General features: G+C 57.7%; 1 protein-coding gene across 5 annotated transcripts in view; it reads left to right on the top strand.

Moving 5' to 3' along the window:
- Nucleotides 1-6,783: 6,783 nt before the first annotated feature.
- The window catches only part of CTIF (cap binding complex dependent translation initiation factor), a 119,868-nt gene continuing 112,822 nt past the window's right edge, over nucleotides 6,784-13,829 (top strand). For 2 of the 5 annotated variants that reach the window (XM_032206248.1, XM_032206246.1), the window contains exon 1: nucleotides 12,298-12,510. The gene's annotated coding sequence lies outside the window, so the exon portion shown is untranslated. Of the gene's footprint in view, nucleotides 6,838-12,297; nucleotides 12,511-13,829 lie in introns of those variants that run through there. The other 3 variants (XM_032206250.1, XM_032206249.1, XM_032206247.1) reach the window with 2 other exon arrangements.

Below are 13,829 nucleotides of genomic sequence, written 5' to 3'. Positions count from 1 at the left end.
TCCATGAGGCCGGCGGTTGCACAAAGCCGTGCACAACCCACAAAATATCAGCTGCCCTGGTCAATGGCTCGGGCAACACTTCTCACAAGCCACTGCCAAGCTTCCCCTCCGTGAGCTGCAGCAGGAGCCCAGGGCGATGGCCTCAAAGCCCTGCTTTGTGTGCAGCGGGGCTGAGCCTGGCTGCAGGCTGGATGCGGCACCGCTGGGGCAGGAGAACATCAGGGATGTCCCCACGGCTGTCCTGGGTACATCGGGGTGCTGGGAGCAGGGAAGGGGAAGGATGGGCTCACGGCATGGACATGGGCCTGGCTCCAGCACAGCAGCGTGGTGAGAGCAAGGAGATGTTCAACCTGGTCCGCGGGGAGCGCCGTGCCCCGTGCCATGAGCACCTTTGTGATGCCCTCCCGGGACTCCTGCGGGCTCTGCACATGCTGTTCACCAGCTCAGCCCCCTGGCACTGGGTGTGCTGCCAGGCCTGGCGCTTCCCTTGGCGTCTGAGCACTCCCGGAGGTTTCACCTGGGTGTTTGGAGGCGATTTCCCAAGGTGAGCAGGACCAGACCTGCCGAGCGCAGGGCCGGGCAGGACACGCTCACCCCATGCGCACTCACACGGCCACCGCTTCAGCTCCAGCACCCTGTTTTAGAAACCTCTATTAAGCACTTAAAAATAAAGAAACAGCTTTGATTAAAGACTCGGGATGATGAGGAGTCCACCACAGCCCCAGGTCCCACACCCTTAATTACGTTTGCTGTTAAATGTTTGCCACGGAGTTTGTCCATCTTCCGTGTCCTGCCGCGAACCCCAGTGATCCTTGACAATTTGTCAATCCCAATCTCCATCTACTGCAGAGATTTAACAGCATGAGATTATTCTGTCTTCTCCTATAGCAGGACAGACGATTTCCAGCATCTTGACTGTGCTGATGACAGCGAAACTGAAGCTGGTGATGCGCTGATGGCTTTGGCCACCCTCTTCCTTCAGGACTTGCAGCGTGAGGGGGGTTTGGGGAAGTCAGAACTCCACGTGGCATTTTTAGAAGTATTTAGCAGGATACAAAAACCACAGCAGGCAGTGCATTTTACACCACCCAGTCTGCAGAGAAGAGCACAGCCATTGAGGTGCAACCTTACAACAAACCTGGGCAGGCCAAGGAGGAAAAGGAACCGCTCCAGCAGCAGCCAGGCTTTTATTCCTTACAACCTGAGGCATCACCTCCCATCAGCTTTCTCTCCTGTGATTTGCAGCATGGCCCTGGCAACACCTGGTGCCTTTCCTTACCACTTGCTGGAATCCAGAAATGGATCAAACGTGTCATTAAGAAAGGATTTTACCTGCTGTGGTTGCTGAGTGCTAGGGACAAACGTCATGGGCTTCTCACCAACAGGGCTTTTGTCTGCTCCAGCACCCGAAAGCTGCTAACCAAAGTTTGAGTCCACTGCTTCCACGGCTGTCTGCACTTCAGCCCGTGTGAATGAAGCCCATCTGGGGAACATGGGTTTATTACACAGAAATTAAACATTATCTGCTGGAAATCGTATTATCTGGAGTCCAAAAGCAGGTCTTTCATGATTACTTTCTTTTCAAGAAAGCAGGTTCTCTCTGCGGAGTGCGCTTAATTGTGCTGCTAGCCCTTTTTAATTAGGGTGGATTGGCAATGAAGTTAAATTAAACATTTTATTTCAGCAGTGGAAGAAGAGGGGACACTGCAATGGGTGCTGGTATGAGGGGTGTGCCTGCATGTCCCCAGCCCAGCTCCAGAGACCCGATGATATTTATTCCCAGGAGCCAGGCATTGGGACATGCAGCCCCGTGGCGCTCCCAAGGGGAGACACACTCAGCATCTCCCCAAAATTCTTGTTTGCTCCCAAATTTCTTGCTGGTGTTTCTGAAACAAAGGGAATTGCCTTCCATGTACAACCTGGTAGCAGGGGCAGGCAGGGAACGTTTTGGGTTATCTGGCAGCTGTAAATTTCCACCTTGCGTGCGTGCGCACAGGAGGCTATTCCCGGCGTGTGGACATGCAGGGATAGATTTCTGTGGGTTCAGTGAAGGCAGCAATAACATCCAGGCACGGTAAGTGTAAATGTGCATGGCTCTGATTCATAAAACACAATAATAAATAATTGTCATACGCCTGGCATGCCTGTGGGCTGATACTGCTATCTCCTTCCCCCTATTACAGCAGGAACGTGTCAAACCCTTTCCTTCTAGGAGGTTTTGCAGCCAGCAGGCAGCAATGGCATTTCCCCTCCCTCCCACTCACCTTACTGGGGAGGCAGAGGGGTCGGTACTGGGGTACCAGTCCACAAAACCACGTTCTGCTGCCAGGGAAGGGAGGCCAGGTCCCCAGCCCCTGGCCCCGCTGACCCCGCCGGCGTACTTTCACCAAAGCAGTGTGATAAGGAGCAAAGCCCACGTGAAGATAAGCTTGTTTGTTTTACGAGCAGAACAAGGATACATCCCGGGCCCTTTTCATTGCTCAGCCTGGCCAGCCAGCGTGTGGAAACCTTCTCTGGAGCGAGGCCTCATCCTGCAGCAGGGGGTGCATTTGGTGGCGTGGATGTGCTCGGTGGGAGCGGAGCAAAATTCGGGGCAAAGCACAACCCTGGGGCTGAACACCACAGCTCCCCCATGAGCCATTCCTCCACCACCGAGACAGCTGGAGAGGTTCCCCCTTGCTCCTAATATACAGGCTGTATCTATTTGGCAAAACCATGCCGATTTTCCACGCTCACCCACCCCAAAGGGTGCAGGAGTGCTGCTTGCTGCTCCTGTCTGGTGGTGAGTGGAGGAGAGGGGATCTGGGGCAAAGTGGGGATCTCTGCACCCACAGGTGAGTCAGGGCCAGGAAAAGCATGGTTAGAAGATGTGGGGGAGATAACAGAGGGTGCAGGAAGGGGACTGGGAGGATGTGGGCTCCCGGGAGGCGGGGAAGCAAGAGGATGGGGTGCTGGTGTGAGAGGGTGTGTGGTGAGAGCATCTCTGCCCCCTGCTCCTCCCCACCAGTGCCTGGAGGGGCTTGGGGTGAGGCAAAAACCCTAAAGGAGACAGGGACAGGCTGCTGCTTCGTTCAGGCAGCCTGTGGGGCTGTAGTTTGCTTAAAGGCACTGGTGTCAATAAAGCTGGCTGTGTGGGGTGATGAAAAGGCCCGGCACCGCCAAGCCAAACCAAACCAAACCAAACCACCCGTCCTTTGTGCACCGGGAGCAGAGTGCTGCTGTGTCATCCAGCCCGATGGCTGCACTCCCCTGGCAGTGCTGCTGCAGTCCTCCACCCTGCACGGCCGTATCCTGCTCCCAGCACCCCGGCTGGAGGCTTTTTTTTCACCCCAAGGGTGGTGAAATCCCCTTCTCCCAGCCAATTGATTCGCAGTCCCCTCCCCGCTGTCAGCCTTTGCGCCTCCTCCCTTCCGAGCAGCATTGCGATCCTCTGATGCAATTAATGGCCACAATAAGGGATTGTGGAAAAAAAGGCGCATCTGCAGGCAGGGGAAGAGAGGCACGTTTCCAGGGGTGCTGCCCGAGGCTGTGCCGGGGGAAAGGTGGCACGGAGCAGCACCCCGTGGCACGGCCACGCTGCCCGCCGTGTGCCAGCTGAGCAGAGAGCTGGTCCCTTTTGGTGGCTGGACCAAACCCTCCTGCCAGCAGAGCTGGAGTTATGGATGCTGCTGCCAGGGATGCTCTCTGTCAGCTTGTGGAGGCAGCTGAGGAGGCCAGCCCAGCATGGTGTGGAAGGAGAGCCTTCGCCACCCACCTTCTCCTCTTCCTCCTCCTCCTCCTCCTAACAGCCTGACCTTTGCAAATGCCCATGCGTTTCCTCGGGGCTGTCGGAGTGGCAGTCCTTAAAAGCAGTAATTTGCTCTTACCTGTGTAATCACGCCTTGCATTTCTATGGCCTCTTTAATCCCGAGATGTAGCTGCAAATTAAACCAGGATGGGAAAGTCGTGAATTATGTCCAGGTAGCCCCATTATGCAGCTGAGTTATGGGAGATACCAGGAAATGAGGGCTATTACCTGCAGCGACACGGGAGGTCACGGAGGGAATCCAAATGCTCTGGCTCGCACCTTGCCTCATGGAGAGCATGAAGGAACTGGTTAGACTGGGAGGGACTGGGATGAGGGATCCAGAAGGGAAGCAGGGATGGATGTCCCCCTCTTCTGATCACACAAGAGAGGGAAGAAGCAATGTCACAGAGGGTGATGGCATGTGCTGGGGTTGCACGACGAGCCACCCAGCCCAGGGGCAGCTGCTGGGCTCCTGGGACTGAAATGCAGAGGGAATTGATGGGCTTCCTGCAAAAGGAAGGAGAAAAGGAAAGAAATGTCTCCTTGGGTGTCCCACCCTGTCCCGTCCCAGACCTCCCTTGACTCCCAAGTGAATTTGGCATTGACTTGAGCACAGCCTTGGCACCGACCGCTGCGCTGCCTGCAAATGCCCTTCTAAAAATAAGAGAAGTGCAGGGGGGAGCCTGTCCCTGCTCTTGGCACCTCCAGACCTGCTCCTCCTCTTGCCGCATCAAGGCATTTCTCAGCCGGTGGGTGCCCTGCCCCAAAATCTGACCTAGGAGGGAGTCCTGGCAGCTCTGCACTGCCTCCCTGCCTCAGTTTCCCCCCAGGTTGGCAGCGAGACCAACTCACCCCAAAGGATTTGCACGGGGGGTCAGAGGAGGGAACACCAGAGCCCCGTGTAAAATGCCCCCAGCCTCGGAGGGACAGACAGATGGCTCAGCAGCACTGAGCCCGGGAGGAAAAATAAAGACCTTGTCTGTCTCCTCGCTCCCACAGTAGGTCCATTATTTGTTTTTTTAAAGGAGGTCTATTTGCTTGCAACTCGACTGCACACCGGCTGGAATAATGCTCTCTCTGACGGCACGGTGGGATGGCAGACCCCACTCAAGGAGTTTCCTCTCCTGCAGGAGCCTCTGATGGAGCATCCGAGCCGTGGGAGCACTGGGATGGTCATTTTTGGGGGACCTGCTGAGGGCACCTCTGTGTCTGCACCCTTAGGGATCGCCCACCTACACCACACACACCCTGAGTACGTGGGGAAGAACAAAGGAACCCCCTTTTTGCCGTGCCTATCTGCTTTTATAACTGAGCTTTCACACGGGGGACCTATAATTTGAGAACACAGGATGCTGAATTTTGCCTCCAGCTACGCTCTGAAGCCGGTGTTTGCTCAGAGCTGGTGAGGGAGGGCCAGGCTCCCAGCACATCACGGCTCCCATCACGGTGTTTTGTAAATACTCCGCGCTTCCCCTCCGAAGCAGCAGGTTCCCATCCCCGCCGAGCAATTTTAGAGGTCGTTGTCAGGCCGAGAGCAGAGCTTGGCACGGCATTTTTTTCAGTGTCATAATTTTTCCTCTTAAATATTTCCACGTCCCTGAGGGCAGCCTTCAGCCCTCGGCCTGTTACCCAGGCCGCGGCACTCACGTGGCTCGGGGCCTTGGGGCGGGCTGGCTCTGGTGCCACAGCCCTGTGACAAAAATCTCCATTTTCCAGCACTACTGGGATCCCTCAGTTTGTGCTGAATTTGCAGAGAGCCTGGAGAGGCTCCTGACAGCCTCCCCGGGTGCTTGGCCCTGCCCTGGGAGCAGCCCCGGCAGGACAAGGGCCTGCACGCACGGGGCCCAGCATTGCGGGGATGTTTGGCAGCAGCAGGAGCCAGCCAGCCTCAGTTATCTGTGTTATGGCGATTGAGAAACTCCCCTGACGCCTCTGTACATCCCTAAATACACGCTTTTAATAAAGAGCCAATTTAGTTTCCCAAGCACTGAGTCATCTTGTGTTATTACCTGGCGTATGGTACCCAGAACAGCAGCCGCGGCATCTTTCCTGTGACAGAAGGATGTTTCAGTTCCCTCTCCCACCTCCGGCTTTCCACAACTCTCTTTTTCCCTTTAATGGGAGCCCCTTTCCCTCACAATTCCCCCCTGTCCAGGCTGATAGCCCTGAAGCAGACGGGGAGGTGAGGCTGAGCACGGACATCCGAGGGGCTGGGGGGGAGCAGGGTGAGCCCTGGGATGGGATGGGGATGGGGATGGGGATGGGGATGGGGATGGGGATGGGGATGGGGATGGGGATGGGGATGGGGATGGGGATGGGGATGGGGATGGGGATGGGGATGGGGATGGGGATGGGAATGGGTCAGTCCCACAGCCCTTGTGATGCTGGACACACATGCACAGGGCCAGTGTCCCAAATGAGGACCACGTTCCCAAATGAGGGTGACCCGTTCCCAATAACGAGGTGAGACGAGCTGTTATGGGGTCCAGGTTTAACACCCCAATCCCCATTTCAAGACATGCCCATTAGCAGTGGGTCAGAGCGGGCCTTCCCTCTCCCCACCCCATCTCCCACGCTGCCGGCTTAATAATTAAACCGCAGGAGGTCCAGGGATAAAACCACACAATTCCACGTGGCTCTTTATTTTTTTTTTTTTGGGCCAAAAAGCCAGCAAACCCAGAACCACCACCGCGCTCCCCACTTTGAGCAGGTTGCCACGGCAACCGCCCATCCAAAAAATAAAAAAATAATATATACACAACACAGCTTTTTTTATAGGGGGGGGGGGGGGACGACGACGACACATTTTTATTCTATTTAATGCCCAAATCGCTGCAAGGCCGCGCTTTGTGGCCCTGCTATCGGCTCCCGGACTACAACTCCCGGCAGGGCAGCGGGGCCGAGCCGAGCCGGGCGGGGCGAGCCGAGGGGCGGGCGGCGGGGCCCGGCCGCCTCCCGGAGCCGATCCGGAGCCGATCCGGAGCCGAGCCGAGCCCAAGCGAGCCGGCCCCCAGCCGGGCGGCTCCCCCTGCCCCTCCGCAGAGCCCACGGTAAGGCCCCGGGGGAGATTTGGGTGCTGGAGGCTGTGGGGGGGGGGACCCCTGGGGGTGCCCCGCTGCCACCCGCGGGGCCGTCGGGGAAGGGGTCGCGGTCCCCCGGGGGTCCCCACCGCAAGCCTCGGGTGTGGTTGTGGGGTGTGGGGTGTATGGGGTGCTGTGGTCCTTGATGAGATCCGTGTCTATGGGAAGGGTTTGGGGCTGCATGCTGCTGGGGAAGGCCTCCTGTGTGTGTGTGCCACCCCCCCCACAATGGCACTGTGTCCCTGCCGTGTCACCCCATGCACCCCGGCACCCAGTCCTGGGTGGGTGGGTGGTGGTGGCACCCACAGCAGGACAAGGGTCTGGCCCCAAAGCTGCCCTCTGGGCCCGGTGGTGCCGTGCCTGGCCTTGGTGGCAGCGGGGTGACACGTGCTGGTGGGGGTGTGCGTGCCCCCCAGCCCTATGTCGGGGTCCGTGCCCACCACCTGAGAGCCCACGTGCTGGAGCTTTTCTTGCTTGAGAACCTACAAGCAAGGATTGGGATCCCAGCGCCTCAAAAATCAGCGCCTGCGGTTGGTTTTTCTGGAAAACGAGGCTGAGAGGCGTGCATCCCATCCCGGGGGGACACACGCGTGGCTGCCGGGAGGAGGGGTGCAGCCCCTCGAGCATCCCGGCTCGCCCCAAGCCCGGGGAGACACGTCGGGTGGCGATTCTGGTTCACAGCATGTAATCTGATGTGAGGGCAAGCCGTGGGTGTCCCCAGCCCCGGCATGGTGCAAATCTGGGGCTGAGCTCCCGCGCCCGCGGGCGGCTTTGCACGTGCAGCTGTCCCTTGGATGGCTTCATCGGGGTGGAAGGCGGCAGGGACCTTCCTGCAGAAGCGGTTCCTGCTCTGAAATGGGTTGTTTGTCCGTCTGTGCCACGTTTGGTCCCATGTGCTGCTCCTCCTGCATCGCTCGGATGGGTGCAGACTGCTGATGGGGGTCACGGCCAGCACCGGGACCATGATAGTGCAAGCCGGCCTCGTTGGCAGCAACAAAAGGTACAGGAGGAGACACAAGGTGCTGAGCTTCCAGGCTCTTCCTCTGGTGGTTTAATGTGCCTCCCACCCACAAATCTAGGAAGGTTTGCTGATGGTGGGGCCGTCAGAGCATCCAGCTGCTGGCAGCGCAGCAGGGATGCCACGCGTGTTGGAGTAGGGAAGCATCGCGCCCTGCTTACGGTTTCTGTGACCCTGGCATGCAAATGTTCACACTTTGTCCCCACCACATGGAAAAAAAAAACACTGTGTGGTATAGGGTCATGCTCCTTTTCCTTGTAACAACCGTAAAGGCTTTGTTCTGCACTCGTCTGATCCCGAGGTCCAAAAGCAAAGCCTTGCACTGGGTTTTATTCCCTCAAGCCCGGAACAAAATTTGTAGCCTGTGTTTTCTCCTTGTTAAATGTGTTTTCTTTGGCAGAGAGATGCGTGTTTTCTGTTTTGGGCAGCTCGGGCTGTGTTTGTATTTAAAGCCCTTTCCCTCTGAGCTCTGGGCCTTCCTTCTGCGGAGCCTGCACCGAGAATTGACTGTGTCACAGCTAGAGTACTGTGCGACTAATAACATCGTCCAGCTCCGAGGAAACATTTTAAAATCACTTATAAAATCTCTTAAAGGGAAGCAGAGGAGCGGTGGCTGGATGCTGCAGGCGATGAGGATGGGGTAAACGGTGAGTTCCAGGTGAGCAGCACCCGGGGGCTCCCCAGCTGACGGGGCAGCAGGAGGCTGGAGGGATCACGGTGGGGATGAACTGAGCACCAGCCCTGCCTCTGCAGAGGGATCTGTGCGAGGAGTGAGCTGTCTGAGGCGTTCGGCTTGCTCTCACATGCTTGCTCCTGTAGCTGAGTCAGCCTCGCACACAACTGGGCTGGGAATCGTCTGCGGAGGGTTTCTGAGAGCCGTGACAGATCACGAGCCCAGCAGGGAAACGTCCCCCTTCGGTGAGGTCCTGCCTCTCTGTGTGCAGCTGTACCTCACCCTACAGCAGGGCCCGCAGCTTCTGGGAAAGCTGGGAGCAGATCCTATGCCTCAGGAGCTGTTTTGGGCACACTGAGCACATTGTGGGATCGTTTCCCCTAAAACAGAGCAGGGCAGTGAGTGCTGCTCACATAGCACCACAGCATTGTGAAGTTTCAGAGTTAACAGTGGGTTTGGGGTGGCTCTCCTTCAGGCTGGTTAAAGGACAGCTGCTCTGCCCGGAAGATCTGTGGGGTGTCGAAGTGTTTATGGACACTGCTTGCCCCGAGCTTGGGGACGTCCTTGTGAAACTCCTTGGGGAAGGTACGGTTCTGCTACCCGAGTGCAATTAGTGCTTTACTGAGTCATCAGCAGTGAAGGGCTAGCGTAGCCAGCCAGTAATCTCCTGCTCATTTCTGAGAGTGGCTGTTTTATTTATATTTTATATAAATTATATATATTTACGTCTATAGCCATTTGTAACATGGGTGCCTTGCTAATGATGGTAAGAGAAGTACACGTCCTGGTCAGTTCAGACTGAAATGGGGATGCCGTTGGGTGTTCTTAAAGCTCCTGAGCATCTAAGTGCCAGCTTCCAGGCTGGAAAGAGAGTTTTTTTCTTCCCTGTCTGCCTGGGGCTGTCCCAATTTTGGTCTGGCCTTGCTGGTCCTGCACAGCCACTGCTGGTCTGCTCCAACCGAGGGATCCCAAAAAAGTGGCTGGTAATGGGGATGGTGTCTCTGGAATGGAAGTGAGGTCTTTGCTTTTCTAGTCTAGTTTTTGGGGCCTCCTTTGAGGTAGTTTGTGGGCCTTGGAGGTTTTAGAGACTACAGTGGATGAGGAGTAGTCTCGTGCTTCATGAAAGCCATCGTTTCCATCTCCTTGCTCCTACCAGGCAGCCCGCAGCCTCCTCTTTCCCCAGGCACATAGCAGTCATGGCAAGAAAATTAAAAAGAAAAAAAAAAAGAAAGAAAACACAAAAAAAAAAACCACAAACAACTAATTGTGTTGTCCTGTGGCAGGAGAAGCAGTGGTGACACAACGACAGTGTCACCTCCACGGGACCCAATCCTGCCTCACCCGTGGGCGAGCAGCCTGCCGCAGGAGCCTTTAACAGCGTGCTGCAATTAAATGCAATTAATGGAGAGCGTCCTGCTCTCGTCCTGCCCCGTCCAGCCCTGTGGCCGTGGGCTGTCTCGGCGTGGGCTGCTCCTGCCAGCCGTCGGGTGCTGTTGGTGTGGTGGCAGGACGCTGAGGGACGTGCTGGGGACAGGGGGTGGCCGGGCGATGCTCCCCGCCCCTCGTGCCCTGCTCGGCTGAGGATGCGCCCCAGTGCCCAACTATTTTAATTGTCCTTCATACAAAAAAGGAGAAGGAAAAAGCCTTCCTCTTCCTTCTGGAGTGGCCCAGCTCCCCTGGACGGGTTAGCACAGCCTGCGCTGAGGCTTTGCTGCCTTCCCCACGCCGCAGCAGCAGACACACATCTGCCGCGGGTTTCCCCAGCCTGCCACGGGGAGCTGCTGGCTGGGCATGCCATACCTGCTAACTAACACCAAAAACACACTGCTTTTGAACTTGGGAAGTCCTGGAGGAGCTGCAAAGGACCGCTTGGTGTAGCCGGGGCTGTCAGTATGGAGGTGAGTGGCTGGGCTGGGGTCTGCACAGGAGCCAGAGCAGGAGGGCAGCGTGGTGTCCCCCTGCAGCTGGACGGGGACTCAAACACCGTACCCACCTCGCTGTCCCAAATACCACCTCTGGTGTTTGTGCAGGAGGGGAAGAGAAAGCAGGAACTGTTGTCAGCTGGAGGCTAATAATGGGAAATGTTTGGTTTGCCTGCTCGGCTTGGAGCTGGGGTGAAAGCCCATGGGAGCTGCGGGGCGCCCCGAGAAATGCAGATGGGCCTGGAGACATCTTAGATTGCAGCTCGCTGGCTGGGGAAGCTGGGCTGAAACTTGCAGCAATCACTTCTGCAGCTGGAGGCTTCACAGCTGTGCTGGAGGAGGCTCCTGGTGCTTTTATTTCCCCTCCACTTCATTGTTGCAAGCTAGCAAATTAATTAGATGCAGTTTTGGGGGGGCTGTTGAGTTGGGTGTGAATAGTTGGTTGTGCACACTTGGCGGAGAGGGTCTCCTGTATTTTTCTGGCTGGAAGATGAAGGAGTGGTTAATGTGCTTGAGCCCAGGAGCGGATTCATTTAAAAGTCTGGTCCTGCAGGCAGAGCTGAGATCCTTGAGGGCCGTTTTCCTGCCGTTGTTCCACCCTCGGTGCAATCCTCCTGGCTTCATTTGATCTGCGACCGGGAGAGGAGGCGGCGGTGGCACGTGCGGCTCGCACATGACTCACCGGAGCTGCTAACGCCGTAAACACGCACTCCGACAGCCCTGCCGGCTTATGGGCTCAGGGCTGGGGACAAACCCCGTCCCTGTGAGCAGAATTTGGGCTGCCAGGTCCCTGGGGTCACGCTCAGGGTCAAGCAGGAGCAGCCGCCGCAGGAACCCGCGTGGTGTGCTCCCCTTCACCCGGACCAGCTCCGATCCCGGGGGCAGCCCTAAAATCAACCTCAGGCTTCTGGAAAGCTCTGCTCGCCAGCAGCCAGCTCTCCATCCCTTCATCCCTTCCCCGCAGCCCTGCTCCGGCCGTCCCCGTGCTGCTCTGCTCGTGTTTCCCTGCCTCTGCGGCTGCTCCCGGCAGCGTCCGCGGTGGGCAGGACGCCGGCACGTACGCGCGGCGCCTGGCTGGCAGGCGGGGAAGCAGACAAAGGATTTTGGGGGCCGTGAGAACGCTGTGGGGGGGTCCCCTCCTTCCCTTTCCTCCCACCACGCGTTCAGCAGCCGTGCCCGGCTCCCCGCAGCACAGCATCCCTCCCCGCTGAGCCTCGGGGATGGAAATGGTTTTGGGTTTTGGGCCGGTCCCCCCGGCGGCATGGCGGTGCCGCAGCCGTGCTGGTGGCTTTGTTCTCTCTCACACCGCCCCGCTGCCGTGGGAAGGGGCCGCCAGCGGGGGCTTTTAATGCCGAGGTCGCTGACCCGTCCCCATCCTACTGCCTGCGAGCACCCGGCGCTCACGGGGATGGGGTTGATCCTGCACCCGGACGAGTGTTTTTTGGGGGGATATCGGCCGGCTGGCCACCGGAGGGTCGGGGAGGGTTGGAGCGTGTGCCGTGTCGGGCAGCGGGATGGTAGCCTGGCCGAGCGTATCCGTTTAATTGAACCATAAATCCTGCAGCAGACCAATAGTGCAGGACTTTATTAAAACCCCAGGGTGCTGGTTGCCCTCCCTCCCTGCTGTCGGAGCGCCGGCGGAGCACGCAGCATCTTTCTAGGAACCGGCTGAAGGAGGACACTGACGTGGCTTTTTCAGACACAAATTTGCGTTAGATGGGGTGAGAGACTTGATCTACCAAGTGGCAGCAGCCACTTCAAATCCAGGCTCCCGTTCCCCTGCTTTTTGCTTTCATCGTTTTGTTGACGGCGATGAGGTCTGTGCAGCCGGCCGGGCCGTCGCTCGCTATTCCTGCGGAAACTTTTTAACCCAGGGATTAATTCCAGCCAGATCGGGCGGAGGAGCGCAGGTCTCACAGATAAGGTCCTCCACGCTTTAAGGAAGAGGGTGGAAGAGGGAAATCCAAATTTCGTCCTGACCACAAGGAGAGGCTGCAGCAGCCGTGAGCTCAAATCCTGTCTGGGTGCAGGTGGGTCGGTTCGCTCGGTAATTCCTACAGGGGATTTGGGGTTGGTGTTGCTGCAGCCAACCCAAATACTTGCTGCTTCCAGTGGGGATGGGGGACAGAAGGTCCCAGAGGGGGCTCGGGGTGATGGGGGAGAGGAAAAGGTCTGGGTGTGCATGGTGCAGGGAGCGCGGGTCACGAATCGGTATGAAACTGGGCTGCCTGCGGGTGTCTGTGTTTTCCTGGGTGCCCCAAAACTCTGGGGCTGAGCCGGGGCTTGGTGGGATGCTGGCTTTCAGGAGTGCCTCAGGCAGTGCCCTGCAAGCCTTTCGTCAGGCAAATAATGCAAACTGAACAAAAGGAAGGAGCTGGCTGTGGGGGTGCTGCCAGGGACGGCGGCGGCGATCCCACACTGCAGGAGCAGCGGTGCTGGGGCTCGGTTTGTTGATGGCTCTGTAAGCCCTGCTACCCCACGGGGTGTGCTTTGAGCCTCACGTCTGCCTGGACGCCTCTGTCCTGGTGCCTGTGTCTCCTCCTGGGCAGCTCAGGCTGCCCCCCAGCTCTGTTTTTTTTATGTGTAGGGTGCAGAAGGGGCCGGAGCTGTCAGCAATCCCTGGTCCCCGCTGTCAGGACACCTTGGTCTGGCCTCTGGTGTTCTGGGAGCACCTCGTGGCACCAAACCCAACAATAGCACAAAAATCCACTCCAGAGAGTCCATATCCTTGAGGACGGCCCCAAATCTTTACATTCTGTAGGGTTTTCTTTGTTATCTCTCCTTGCATCACCTGGCACCCGAGGAGGCGGCTGGGATGTGCTGCTGCCAGCGCTGTGCAGGGCTAAAATTTTAGGTCCCTGGTGGGACTGGAGGTGCAGGAAGGCAGCTGGCCACGCTTCCCCGGCCGTGTTCGTGGTGCTGGTGAGGAAGGGGAGACCCCCTCAGGTAAATACGGGTGCACAGCCCTGGGGAGGGGATCACCCAGCGAGCAGCAGGAGCTGGGTCTGTGCCGCCAGGAGAGGCTCGGCTGGGAATTGATGGAGCATCCCCTCACAGCACCGTGCCAGAGGGGTTCAGCTGTGCCTTGGGTTTCCTTCTATTTGCCAACCTTTCTTACTGCCCGTGCGGCCACGCTGCTCTCCCAGGGCTTACTGGTTAGTGCTTGTGGCCTGCTACTGCCTAGAGGCTGCTGGAGGGTGTTCGCGGACTGGGGAATGGACAAAGTCTGTCCCAAAAAGCTTGGCTGGGCTCGCTGCCGTTTCCCAATGAGGTGGAGGTCCACACGGGCGGCATTCTGGCATCACTGAGGGCCTGTGACCTTGTCTGTGTGTAGGGCTTGGAGCTGCTT

This window comes from Aythya fuligula, chromosome Z, assembly GCF_009819795.1.
Source record: "Aythya fuligula isolate bAytFul2 chromosome Z, bAytFul2.pri, whole genome shotgun sequence".
NCBI classification, from domain to species: domain Eukaryota; kingdom Metazoa; phylum Chordata; class Aves; order Anseriformes; family Anatidae; genus Aythya; species Aythya fuligula.
This window is presented reverse-complemented; position numbering and strand designations above follow the sequence as displayed.